The following is a 15,000-nucleotide window of genomic DNA, read 5'->3' as shown; positions in this document are numbered from 1 at the left end:
TGAAAATATTCTGTGGATAGATCAGTAAAGTAGGAATGCAATAAATAATGCATTCATCTAATTTATTATTTTTTGGATGATTTTTTACCAATAAGCCTCATATGTTTTAGACTCCTTAAAGTTTTATTTGAAAAAGGAATATAGCACACTGATAACAGAAGAGTTGATATATCATACGAATATAATCATTTATGCATTTATAATCACAATACAACCATGTATATATGAACTCTAAAAATACACTCGTTGTAATTCTAATCTTATATTAAACTCTAGTTCAGGAAACTTCTATAAGATTAGTATTTTACACAGAAAAAAAGAGAAATCAGATCTGCCTGGGAATTTTAGACTCCAAATGGTTTTAGGGTTGTACTCAATGAGTTTTGCATCTCACCATAATATTCCTCAAGAATGTTTTTTGTTACTATTCCTTTTTGTCCCAACTACCTTCCCTGCTGAAAAAGATCCCTATCCCATACCTTTCAGTCTGCAAACATCAAAAATCTTGAAAATGTCTCTTCAAAATAAAATCTGTACAGCTAATTAACATGAAATGTACACAACAAATAACATAATTCATTGTACTTCTAAAATGATTTTGAAATCCCACTAGTCAAAAAAAAAAAAAAAAAAAAAAGCACACAAGCTTAAGAAGTTTAAAAATGGATGTATCCATAATAATGTCAATATGAGTCTTTTCACAACATACTCACAGAGCTACTTGTCACCCTATGAACCTAGGGATTCTACTTGGTCTTCGTGTAGTTCAACTACGAGATCAATTAGATGTGTCTCTTTTGATGAATGAAATGGAAAAATTAAAGAAGTTATCCTTTCCAGTTTTATATTTATTATGGGTTCATAGGTTCTTCGTTATATACTAGGTTAATGACCAAAAGGGCCTTTGTAAGCCTAGCTGTGCAATCCACCCCAACTGTGTTCCTATTTAGCATGGACATTTATTAAGAGGAGTTATGTTAGTTAAGAAGTTTCTGGATATCATATGGGGGCTATGTTAGTTTGGGCATTACTGCCTACCTTTCTCTATCAGAGATATGGGGTATAGACCCAGTGCAGATTTCTGATTTCCCATCTGTTGGTCAAGGTTATGCTTAAGTAGGGTTGGAAATGGAATCTGCTTCACATGGATGGGGAGCCTGTTCCAAAGCATGGGGATCCTTTGAGACACATATCTGTCTTGCCAGCATGTTTTATTTATGTCACAAGCAAAATGTAAATCCTTCAATCTAGAGGTTATGATGTTGTAAATTTTGCAGATGTGGAAAAGGGTCTATCAGAGCTGGATCTGAGGATGCATTGTATGCCAGGCATAGATCACCTCTTAGTAACATTTAGGAGACAGAGTATAGAGAAAGGGCTTTAAAGCAATCCATATAGAACAATGTATTTGTACCCTAGATTCTTCTGGTAAAAAAAATTTGTGGGAGTTCCAACTGTCATATATGTTTGGCCAGATACGTGCAAAAGGGTGCATTATACTCAATAATGGCCAAATAAAGTGTCACTATGACTTCTCTAGACCTGGATGGCATGCTCTCACTTATAAGTTAGATGACAAAGAATGATTTTCTTATTACCTTGGTCACATTACTGTCTACTGTCTTGGCCAGATTACTGTCTACATTTCTTCTCAGATCCCTGGCTGCTGGGTCAACTCTTAAGGGTGTATTATCAATGGAGTAATAATCTTGGGTGGCAGTTTTCCTAAAAAGAACTATAATGCATTTCTTGGCATCCAGTTTTAGTTTGTGACTTTGGCACTAATCATTTCTCTGTGTTAGACCCTCTTGTTAGTGACATGGGGGAATTAGGCCAGACATATGCCTACCATGTGAATCTTGGGATCTGTAAGGGTAGTCTGTGGATGCATTGTAGCTTGCACTCTGGGCTTTACAGACAACCTAGTAATTCATGGAATGGTGACTCTTCCTATTTATGTACTTCTGCCCCTCTGGAATATAGAATACACACATGATATTGGATCTCTCCTTTGGTGTCCATGGTGACCAGATGCATGCCTACATGTTGAAGCATAATAAGAAGGAGTTTGTTAAGCATTCATGAATCAAAGACCTGTGATATACCTAAAGTACACCTGTGGGTTCCCAGAAGATCCCTGTAGCTAAGATAGTCAATTATTTTTTGCATATACATTTCTCTGATCTGCCAGAGTTTCTTGGGGTGTGTCCTATATGCATCTAACACAGAACTCTTGCACTTCCATCTATGGTTAATTAACTTACTGGCACCTTCCTCTATAACTTGTTCTAGGAGGTGATTTTTTTTTTTTTCATTTTTCATTACACTTCCTTATTTCAAGGGGAATGTGGCTAAGATTCTTGATGCTATCCCGCCCTCAGCTTTGTATAAAACTATGAATCCATTTAAATCTTTGGTGGTCTGTTATCATATGCTACACTTAACAGAGATTTCTGAACACTGGGGCCTCTCTTAAAACCACAGACCCCCCCAGGAATAAAGTAGTAGGTGGTCCCAGTGCGTGTTCAATGAAGCTAAGTGTGTTCCTCATAAGTATGAAAATATGAAATCTGATTAGGGCAGAAATATATCTTTATCTCTATCTAGCTATATATATATCTATCTATCTATCTATATATATATATATATATATATATATAGATAGATATATATAGATAGATATATATTTATTTATTAAGGCAATAATTGCTGTGCCTTGGAGAATCTCTTCTTTGAGGTAGAAAGATGCACATATCATCATAGATGAGTACCCTGCCATATCTGGTTGGGTGTAGAGGTTCATTGGGTTATAGCTTTTTACTAAGCTTATAGTGAATGAGACTATTCAAAAGTTCAGTCATGTCATCCAGTACTGAATAGATTTCACCAGATATCCTAGATGAAAATGAAAATTTGCAATTAGCCATCCAGTCATCCATACTGATTTTTAAAGTTACTAGGGATGTACTATGCTTTAGATGTAAGGTATCCTATTCCTGAAATGATGAACATGCTGGCTTAGCTACTTCACTATGTTCTCTGATGTTTTTAATGTGGTAGTGTAGATTTTAGAGTCGATGGTGGATGTTTACTGTACCATTAGTTCTGCTTAGTTCTGCTTAGCTGAAAGAGTTCAAAAATATTAGTACATTCATAGCATGAATGGCCAAAAGCCATACAGATTAATGTAGTTATCCAAAAACTTAAACATACTCTTCCCATTATCTGCTGTAAATTGTCCGAAATACCAAAAAGTTACAAATTATAGTAAATAAAATATACAGACTCACTACTGTAGATATATGATGGTCAAAGGCTAGATTACTGTCTAGGTGTGTCCCCAAATCCCTGACTACTGGGTCTAATCTTTGGGGTGTGTTGCCAATATGATAGTTTCCAGGGGTGGATGACTTCCTGAAGAATACTATTATGCATTTCTTGACATTTAGTTGTAGTCCATGGCTCTATGTCTGTGTCAACCCTTCCTGGAGAACTTTTTTGTCGGGGGGTGGATTCTATGACTGCTCCTAATTTGCAATCATTTGCAAATTTAGTCAGCCAGAAGCCATTAACATTAGCTTTGACTTCAGAGATGTAGATGTCCAAAAGGAGCAGTCCCAGGACCAATCCCTGAGGGACCACACTTGTGGCTAGCCTCTTTGTAGAGGTGAACTCCCCAGTTCTAATTTCCTGGGTCCTGTCATTGACCCAGCTGACTATCCAGTGGGTGACATAAGGGTTTATACCTAACCTCTTCAGTTTGTCAACAATGCCTGAATGGGATATTGTGTAAAAATGCCTTAGCCAGGTCAAGGTAGGCAGTGTGAACCATTTTGTCCTCATTCATTGCTTTGATGACCTTCTCAAAGAAGTCCTCCAGACTGAGTACGTGTGACCTGCCCGTGATGAAACCAAATTGGGTTGTATCCACTGTCTGGAGGTTTCGTATGTCATTATTGATCATTTTCATGACAATTCTTTCCATGGCTTTGCATTTGAGACTAGTGAGACTTATGGGTCTTCAGTTTCTAGGGACTGTAAATGGCCTGGCTTTGTACAAAGAGGTGACTGTTGCTATTCTTCATTCATGAGGCACAAAGCCTGTTTGGAGGCTACAGTTAAATAGCAATTTTAGAGGACCTGATAGGTCATGTGTCATAATATTTGGAAGGCATCCTGGGATATTGTCTGGGCTTATTGATGCAGTGTTCTTGGCCTTAGAGAGGGCATTAAGGACCTGTTCCCTAGTGATAGCAGGGGGAGTTATGTTTGATGGCATTTCCTGAGGGGTTGAGGAGGAGCTGAATATGTTGGGCAGTAGATTTGCTATAACTTCTAGTTCCCTATAGGTATCTCCATTAACAATGAGCTCTGCACACAACTGTGGACTGCCTTTGAGGTTACAGACATAGATAAAGAATGCCTTGTGGGTGTCCTGGGCCTAGGATGCCAAATTTACCTCAAATTTCCCTTTGGTAGACTTTATTTGTCCTCTGAGCTGTTTGTTCAGTTCAAGAGTGCTTTTCTCCTGTTGGGTACTGCATATTCTAAGTTTTGGCATAATTTTCTCCTTTCTGTTATACAGCCTACTGATGTTGTGATTCCACCAGAGTGGTTTATTTTGTTTGAGTTAGTTCTGTACTTCTTCCTGGTGAATTCAGCTGCCTCTATGAAGCTATTAACACGCTTGTACATGGTTTCTGTGAACAGTTCCTTGTAGGCAGCAGTGTTTTCAGGGTTTGTCACTATATTATGGTCCTTACATTTGTATGCTTTCTCTGTAAATTCTTATAAGCCCCTTGGGTTCACTCCATTCACCAGTTTGCCAGATGTTCTCCTGTATACACCATTCTGCCATTACTTAATCAAATGATTAACAAAATTTGTTCTAATACAAAAATTCCCCAGCAGCAGTTGGACAAAAAAATGTCTAAATGATTGGGTGTGTTAATCACAGACTTAATACTCAACATTAGAAAATTTATTATGTATCATCCTGTCTCTATATATATATAAACATATATCTATATCTATATCTATTTGCAAATGCAACTGACCACCACATCTATGACATTGCTAGAAGAGCCTTCTACCCTGCATTTCTTATCCTTTAATCTCTACAAGGTCCAGAGAGATTATAGTCCCACTTTATATCCTCCTTTTGACCTTCCAAACCTTCAACAATTCAACTTTAATAAATAGGTGAAGAAGTAATGACAGGACTAAATATGCATTCTTGTTAGAAAAAGTCTGGCAGTATTATGTAAAGTTTAAAATACTTCAGCAGAATAGATTCAAATTGTATGTAAAATTTCTGTAAAAGACATCCATGTGAATATAAGGAATATGTCTGAAGCTGTGCGGCTTAGGAAACACTTGAAAAAGTACTAGTTATCAAAAAGGTTATGAATACTAGAAACAGACAAAAACATTTCTTAGGAGACTGGAAAAAATAAGTATTGTCTGGGTAAGCAGTCTATGAAATCACTGCTGGTACAAAATGTCCCCCAATTGTAATATACTGTGACTGTTGCTGTGAGTTTTTGATCTTTGCTTTTATATCTGGTGGTGCAATTAATTGCTGCTGACAGTAATATTCTTTGTGATTTCCACTCCTAGTTTATATTTACTTTGTGAAATCCATTACTGAAAAAAGTCAGCCTTCACAATTGATGGCAGTACATAATAAAGTGTACTTCTAAAATGCCTCCCTATGTGCATCTATTGCAGTGAGGGAATAGCTAGTAATGTTCTTATCATGGCAGTACCCCTCATTTTATAAATTATTCCCAGTCTTGTCCCATGATTGATGTTTTATAATATATGTTAACTAGTACACTTAGAAACATTGTCTAGCAGTGTTGTTACGTCAGCAGAGAGAGAATGCAGTTTTCAGTAGTCTGCATATACTGTAATCTATACATTGCATGACACACCTTACTAAATAAAGCTCTCTGTTAAACTGTTATTCCTGAAGTTTCAATAGTTCATTAGAAAAGGATGTGATATAATGTATGTCACATCATTTAACAAATACAGAACATACAAGTTATTGTAAATTTACAGGTCTGTGTATCTGAAACTAAGTTCTGTTTATGCCTGATAAAACTAAATAGGACAATTTTCATTGTTCAACTTCAAGCTCTGGTTATCACATTGTCTCCATGGCAATATCTGAACTCAAATCAAAAGACAATGCATAAACTACAGACGTCTTATATTAAAATGAGAGCATGAAGCATACAGACATGATGAAATGAAAGATCTCAGTACAATTTTGATTATGACTTCAACAAATAAAAAAGAAGACACTGAACTTGTGTAGAAACTGTAACTTATAAGTATGTTAAAGTATAATTAATTTCCATTTTGCACATGAGAATGAGGGATCATTTATAGCAGCAGCATACAAATCTAATCGTGCAATGTCACAACACATTAAGGTAAATATCAGTCACATATGTACCACTCTACCAAATAGATGGGTGTAGATTTGGAAACGTAGTTAGTGGACTGCAAGATAAATGTATGATTTCTTATCTTAGCTACGTTGCTCATTAAGTACGAGATAGCTGAAGACACATTACATTCATTTAATTATAATCTATATAGCAACTGCTACACAGTTCAGACACATTACATGATATGTTCCATTTTCTACATCAGCATCTGATAGACTTTGAATTTCCTGACTGAGTACCAGAGAAGAGTGGACAGAATCTGTACATGTGCTAGACCGTGGTTCACATCCTGAGTAGCAAACATGAATTTGTACAGAAAAAACAAACAAAAAATATTCATGATGATTTATTTGTCTAATAATTCAACATTTTTTCATGCCAGTGTACTGAACCAAAACAACCTTTTTAGTCACAACCTGAGCTACTTTACTCAGTAAGTGGGCTGCTTTACTCAGTAATTCTACTCTTTTTATAAACACAGCTATGTGCATATTATTAGTTTGAAGATCATAGTTTGGAAGGTTATGTCATACTACCATTTTAACAATATGTTGTGGAAAATTGCACAGAAATGAGACTGTTTTTTAGTATGAATTTCAGCTAAGAATTTGAGACTTCAATTGTGTGTTATCAAAGGAAGTCATAGCATAATTCCATAATATGCATTTTTCGTAGCAGTTTCAAGACAGCCACAATGAATGTTAAAGGTACTATTGACTATGCCTGAAAAATGTTATTTTTAGCTTTGGCAAACAAAACAATGAACTGAATTTACTGTAAAGAAGATGCAGGAATAATATATAGCAGCAATAGTAGGCAAGTAAACAAGAGGACCATAAGATTTCTAGCCAAGATTTTCATCTAAGACTTGAAGAGGTCTGAAACTGTGAGTAACTTTCTTTTCAAATAAAGTCAAGACAAATTAAATTATTTTAATTATTTCAATTCTTCTTACATATTTGAGTTACACTTAGTGATCTGTGTGGTGATTCTACTTTGCACTTTTCTGCTGTGTTCCATCTGAATGCATTTTTTAGTTTATACTTGGACCTTAGTTTTTCTTCTTTTCTATTTACACAAGTAGAATTACTTGTAAAACCTATCTGTTTGTATTTTATATTCTGCTTATCATTTACATGTTTGCATTCTGTCTGCTCCATCCCCCACTAACATATTAAGATAACGTTTTTGAAAAATGTTAAGTATTGCCTTTATTTGCTTGTATAGCTCTCTATCTAGCTCCTATTTCCAGCACAGAGCTACTCCCACCAGCTACAGTAGCCGGGATTCAGTAAGGATCCGTGCAGGAATAGCTTATTCCTGCATGGAAATGACCGTTTAAGAGCAGCACGATAGAGCACCATGCATAGTTATGAAGGCGCACTGCCTCTGCTCCTAAATGGACATGGAGCATAGACGAGTGCAGGGGGGTGTCTAAGAGCAGGGCTCTGACAATATACATGCCCCTGCGAGAATGCTCATAGGGGGTTGCATACCTCTCAACTGTACAGATCTTTGCAGAATGTCCAGATTTTTCACTCATACTTTTGGCCTGTACCTCATTTGTTCTGGCAAATTATTGGGATGATCTCAGAATTGAAATCATTAAATAATGTCATAGATTTGTGTTTCAGACACCAAATCCTTCAGAAAAGTTATATTAAAGCAAATCCTGTTACTCTAGCAACTTGCTTAAGTTTATAAGAGCAATATTTAAAATATGCCCCTAGTTGTACCTCATTTTGTCAAGCTTTGTCCAGATATTTTGCATGAAGAGATTGAGAAATATGAGAGGTTGCTAGGATGTCTGCCAAATGTGCAGATGCATGCAGAAATCCACAGCAATAAGTGAAACCTGTCCCTTCCTATTGAAAATAACACTAGAATTTTTTTTAATCAAACAGATTCAATTTAACCATAGCTGTACGGGTTTGCCCATTGCTTAGCTATGCATACTGTAGCTTAAATAGCACAAGAAGATAAATAGCAAGATACATTCGATTGAAGCAGTACTGCAATAGTGTAGTGGTCAGAGCATTTGTTTTGCGAGCAGTCATTCCCAGTTTGATCCTCACTGTAGTAAATTCCATTTTCCATGTGAAAGCAATTCATGAACATTTTCTGTGCTATATAACCTAATTAATAACATATATTTGTGAACTGGAGTACTGCATTAAGTGCAGATGTGAGGTGTCATTGTAATAATGTGGTAAAATCCACAGATAAACACAAGTGCCCCATACAGTATACATACACATAAATCAGGGATACTAAACAAAGTTATAATGTGTAATGAATGATAAATCCATGCCATATAGCAAATAGTGTAAATATGTATAAAGTGTCCAAATCTATCACTTTCCCAAGACCCATGTTTCATTTCTTTCTAAATTAGTGCAGGGGTAAGCGGGAGTAAACACTTTTAAGCAGTAGTAAGCAGGTTTAATCCTATTTGTGTGGGAGTAAGCAATGCACACACAGGTTAAACAATTCTGAAGTTAACTCTCTGTAAGCATATTTAACTGGAAGTTAGCATTGCTTAGCGTTGCACAAACCCATGCAAACCCGCTTATAACTGCTTAAAAGTGCCTTAATCACTCTGTATCCAACAGCCCCTGTTCTGCCCATCAACAAAATAAACAGCCCTTGCAAGTCATGAACCCAGGACCCTATACAACAATTAACCAGTAAGCCATCACAGCTGTACATAAAATCCTCACTATACCCAAACAGATCCTCACTATAGCAAAATCACAGTTTACATGTGAAAGTAATCTATAAACAGTTTTATGTTGTATAACCTACTGCATAACATATATATGTCAACTGGAGTACTGCATTAAGACCAGATGTGATGTGTCATTGTAATAAAGTGGTGAAATCCCCCAATAAACACAAGTACCTTATACAGTGTACGTACACATGAATCATGGATACTAACCAAATATATAACATGTAATGAATGATAAATTAATGCCAAACAGCAAATAGTGTACAAATTAAAAAATAAGCAATGCTAAGCATTGCACACCTCTGCTTACTAGGTGTAAGCAATGCATAGCCCAGCTAAATCAATTTGCTCATTGGTATACCCCTTTAAGCAATGCCAACCTTAGGTAAGCAGGTTTGCCCATAGCTTAGCATTTTAAAATCCATCCAATCAGGGCAAAGTGTGGGAAATCAGCCCTATTTAAAGCCCACAGGTGGGAATACATCTCCTAACTGGTTGTAGCTTCCTCCTGTAGGCACAATGACTAATGTTGGAAAAGGATTGCATTTCCGAGCAATGCGCTGGGGCATCCAGGAGTCCAAGGTCATGGCAGGACTCCTGGTAAAAGACCATGAAGAAAGACTGCTGCAGGGCCAGTACCAGGGATCCCAATATAAAGCAGAAGCCTGGGACCATCTTGCCCATGTCCTCACCAGTGCCACTGGCATCCCTCAAACAGGTAAGCAGGTCAGTCATCACTATGCTGACCTGAAAGGGAGGAAGAGGGAGCTCTTGGATCAGTGGATCCAAGAAGCTAGGTAGGGTGATGTCCAGCAGTGTGTAAGTACTCATTCTACTACCTGTTTAATAATTGGCAGCTCATGTATGTTATGGATAGGTATGGCTAAATATTCTTCTTATGTCTTTGACAGCGGTAGCAGAGTAGGCTGTGAATCAGGAACCCCATGGGTGTAGGCTGCATCGCAAGGCAGGTTAGTAATAATTTTGCATGTACTGTCATAAGAAATAAATCTAAAAGTAGTAGAAAGTTAATTGCCAGTATAAAACCTGTATTGTGTATGGGATGTACTGAATAAACCAGACAATATGCCAGGAAGAGTCACATAGTTTCATAGTTTCATAGTATAGTTTCATAGTATAGTACTAGGCTATCTGCCCTGGGGCATTTGTAAGCCTAGCCATAGTGATGTGGCTTTTGCCACCCCATGAAATGGTACAAAAATGTACAGAATAAATTTAGAATACTGTGCCTCTGTCTTGTAGTGACACAATGAAGGTCCCCTTATATAATAGAATTAGTTTACTGTTCCCCTGTCTAGCAGAGACACAGATGTGATCCCTGTGGTAAACTTACGATCTCCCATCCACTCATCAAGATTTCTCTTGAAGAGAGTCAGTGAGGGGCTCTGCCTAATACGAACTGGGATCTTGTTCAAAAGCATGGGAAGCCTCTGGGTTATGAATCTATCCCTCCAGCATGTCCTATTCATACTTGTGCCAAAGTTTAAGTCTTTAGCTCTCGTGGTCCTGATGGATTTGGATTTTTTGAGGTGGAGCATGTCCATCAGATCCTGATTGGACATGGCCTTGTACGTCAGGCATATAGGTTGTATGTAAATAAAAGGGTAACAGCCTTGCAATAAAGGTCTAACTCCTGGACTGCTTGTGCTTACTCTGGTATCATATGTCAATGTAGTGTTGCATTCTCTTAATAGTACTGTTGTATTAAGCACTGCTACCCACACTGTGCTACATAAATAAAATGTGTAGGAATATCTGTATATGACTGTTGTAATCACAAGGTCATATTGTACAACTGAGGAAGCCTTAGACAGAAAACAGTGAAAAGATACACAACAAATCCAACTAGCACACTCAACTGAGATGTAAACTGCTATATTTTTAGCACACACAGCCATGGTTCGAATCCTGGGAGTGGTAGTAAATTGTATGCAGAATCATAACCCTCAACTGTGCAGATTTTGTCAGAAAGTTTAGATAATTGGCTTACATTTCTTGCCTGTCACCCTGTCCCCCTGGCAAATCAGTGTGATGATCCCAGAAGTTTAGGAAGCAAATAATGGCATACAACTGATTGTCAAACATCATTACCATCATAAATATATCTATAAGATCAAACCTGTCACTCTAGCTACTCACCAAAATGTTATGAGAGTAATATGCAAAGTATGTCCCATCTGTACCCCTATGTTGTGAAGCTATGACCAGAGAGTGTGAAGTAACACAGTCAGATGTATGTGCATAATAATAATGTGGAATCTGGTAATATGTGTGGCAATATTCAGGTAGTGTTAACAAACATTCCCTCCACAGGTCTGTCAGATAAGAAAACTGTGCCTGGAAGTAAAAGATTGAAATGCTGGACTGGTACTGTTTAGTCTGGTATTGTATGGCATTGTTAGTATTTCAGTTTCTTTGAATAATAATGGATTACTTATTACTGTCATCCACATTGTGCTACATAATAAAACTCTCTAGGAATCCCTGTATAAGAGTGTTGTAATTACAAGGTCAGATTGTAAAACCACGGGAGACTTATAGACAGAAATCAGTGAAGATATACACAGCAATATCTAAATAGCACACACAACTGTGATGTACACTGTTTTACTTTTGACAGACACAGCCATGGTTCGAATCCTGGGAGTGGTAGTAAGCTGTATGCAGAATCATACCCCTCAACTGTACAGATTTGTTCAGAATGTCCAGATAATTGGTCCATATCCACTGCATGTTACCATGTCCCCCTGGTAAATAAGTGTGATGATCTCTGACATTTAGACAGCATTTAATGACATATAACTGCCTGTCAGACCTGTAAATATTCAGAAAATATATATGAAAACAAACCTGTCATTGTAGCAAATCACCAAAAGTTTATGAGAGCAATTGTCAAAATATGTCCCTGTTTCACCTGCATGTTGTCAAGCCTTGCCCAGAGTGTGTACAATAAGAGATTGAGAGGTATGTGCATAACATAAACCTGGAATCTGGGAATATGCGTAGAAACAGTCAGGCAGTGTTAATAAACAATACCTCCACAGGTATACCAGGTAAGAGGTGCATACTGCAGGTAAAACACAGTTCATGTATATAGCTGTCTACAAAGGTACCACTGTCCAAACTAAGGCCATAGGGTAGTGTAATAATATCTGTAAGGTACAGATTTCAGCACTGATTAAGAAAGTATTGAGAAGTACAGGGATATACAAGTTGTTAATTGACAACTCTCTCTCTGCCCCACCATTGGTGCAACAATAATCCAAATACACAACTCATAGGTTCATAGGTTCATAGGTAGGTAATAGGCTATCGGCTCTGAGGCCTATACAAGCCCAGCCGAAAAGGTACCCTGGCTTTTGCCACCCAAGAAAATTATTTTCCTGTGCCACTGTCGAGCAGAGCCACAAAGGTGATCCCCGGGGTGAATTTCCCATTTCCCACCCAGGCATCAAGATTTTTCTTGAAGAGTGCTAATGAGGAGCTTTGTTTGATATAGATAGGTAGTTTATTCCAGAGTATGGGACGTCTCTGGGACAGGAATCTATCCCTCCGGCATGTTCTGTTTATTGTGGTGACAAGGTTTAGGTCCCTAGAGCATGTAGCTCGGAGGGATTGGGATTTCTTTAAGTGGAGCATGTCCAACAACTCTGGGTTTGACATAGCTTTGTATGTTAGGCAGAGGTCACCTCTGAGTAGGCGATATGCGATGGAGTAAAGCTGCAGTTTTTTGAGACAGTCAGCGTAGGGCATCTGTTTGAGGCCGGTAATCCTCTTTGTGAGGTATTTCTGCGGCCTTTCCAGTTGTTGGAGATGTCTTGTGAGGTACATACCAAAAGGGGCATTGTACTCTATAATGGGTCTAATGAGTGATGAGTAGAGGGGAACAATGACCTCTTTTTTTCTGGATGAGAAACCTTTTGTGATGAGGTGTGCCACATAGAAGGATTTCCTGACTACTGTGGTGATGTGATTATCAAAGGAGAGACTACTGTCCACCTGTGTCCCAAGGTCTCTTATCACACTTTCGGTGTTAAGTATATTACCGCCTATGTTGTAGTTCATGGGTACAGAGTTTTTTCCAAAGGGGATGACAATGCACTTTTTGGCATTGAGCTTGAGGCCATGACTTTGACAACAGGCATCTGTCTCAGTGAGGCCCTTTTGTAGGATGTCCACATCGTTAGGAGTTTTGATTATGGCTCCTAGTTTGTAGTCATATGCGAACTTCATTAGCCAAAGACCTTCTGCGTTAGCCTGTACTTCAGAGAAGTCAATACCAAACAGGAGAGGACCCAGGACTGAACCCTGTGGTACTCCGCTTGTCACTGGTCTGAAGTCGGATTTGGAGTCTGATACTTTCACGGTGTGGGTTCTGTCAGTGAGCCAGTTGGCAACCCATCTTGTGACATAGGGATTTATACCTAGTTTAGTGAGTTCATCTGTAATTCCAGAGTGGCGGATGGTGTCAAAAGCATTGGCAAGATCTAGATAGGCTGTGTGAACCACCTTACACTTGTCTATGGCTTTGGTGACTGCTTCAAAGAAGTCTGTCAGGTTTAGGAGACATGATCTGCCTTTTACAAACCCAAACTGGGTGGGATCCAGAGTTTGGAGATTACCAATGTCTTTGTTTATAAGTTCCATGATGATAGGTTCCATGGCCTTGCAGATCCGACTCGTCAGCTAAAGGAGCAGTAGTTCCTGGGGTCCATGGTGGCTCCCCCCTTGTGGAGTGGGATAACCATTGCTGCATTCAGCAGGCACAAAGCCTGAGGTGAGGCTATGATGGCAGCATGCCACCAATGTGGGCGTATTTCAGCATGGCATATGCATAGAAAAAATGGGAATGTGTACAATTAAATCTACTGTTGGGAGATATGTCCTATCATTTGATAAATACTGACATTTTTTCTATGCATGTGCCATGCTGAAATACTCCCACATTGGTGGCATGCTGCCATCAATGTACCTGCATGCTGTTGTAATGGCCACTGTGGATCCATATATGCATGTGTTCTGTTTGCAACTGTTCCATATCTGGTGTTTTGGGTTAATGGGGATATCTATGCATGCTGTTATACCTAATCCTGGAATATGTTGACTATTACTAACCCACATATGTTTTAAAATTGAAACACCATAGCAAGTTTGAGAAGGCTGGTCCCAGCGGACCCACCTCTCCCACGTCATCTGGCCATGGCATCGGGCACCAGCACATCTGGGGTCCACCCTGGGACCTCCTTGTCTGCTGGTCCTGCACCACCTTTGGGTGGAACCACCTCAGGGGATGGGGCTTTCCCCACCTGGGATTTGGCACAGACAGGAAACTGTCACCCATCATCAGGTGCAAGGTCTGGTGTGTAGCGAGCTCTGCAGGGAGTTTGGCAATCAGCTATGCCAGCTTGAGTACCACGTGGCACATCTAGAGGGTCAGTCTGACCCTCCTACCCAGCCCCCTGCACAGCCACTTCTGGACCGTGAAGGTGCAGTGTTGACTGCCCATAGGTGGGGACCTCAGTCCCACTGTTTCCATTTGGGGGATCCTGGGATTCCGACTTCCAAACAACCCCCTTCCCATCCAAGGTATTTACCCCCCACATGTGTCATATACCGCCCCTGTATCCTGTCTTGTCTGTCTTGTCTGTTATCCTACCCAACTTACCTCCCCAAATATACGGGTCTATATTATATAAGCGAATGTTATCTTTAGTGAATGCTCACGTGAGCGAAAATGCCGGGAATCAAAAAGGTGTTTGCGGGGTCATGGTACAGTGAGGAGTGGTA

This window comes from Protopterus annectens, chromosome 2.part0 (assembly GCF_019279795.1).
Source record: "Protopterus annectens isolate FY-2018-M chromosome 2.part0, PAN1.0, whole genome shotgun sequence".
Classification (NCBI taxonomy): domain Eukaryota; kingdom Metazoa; phylum Chordata; order Ceratodontiformes; family Protopteridae; genus Protopterus; species Protopterus annectens.
Note: the sequence above shows the minus strand (reverse complement) of the source record.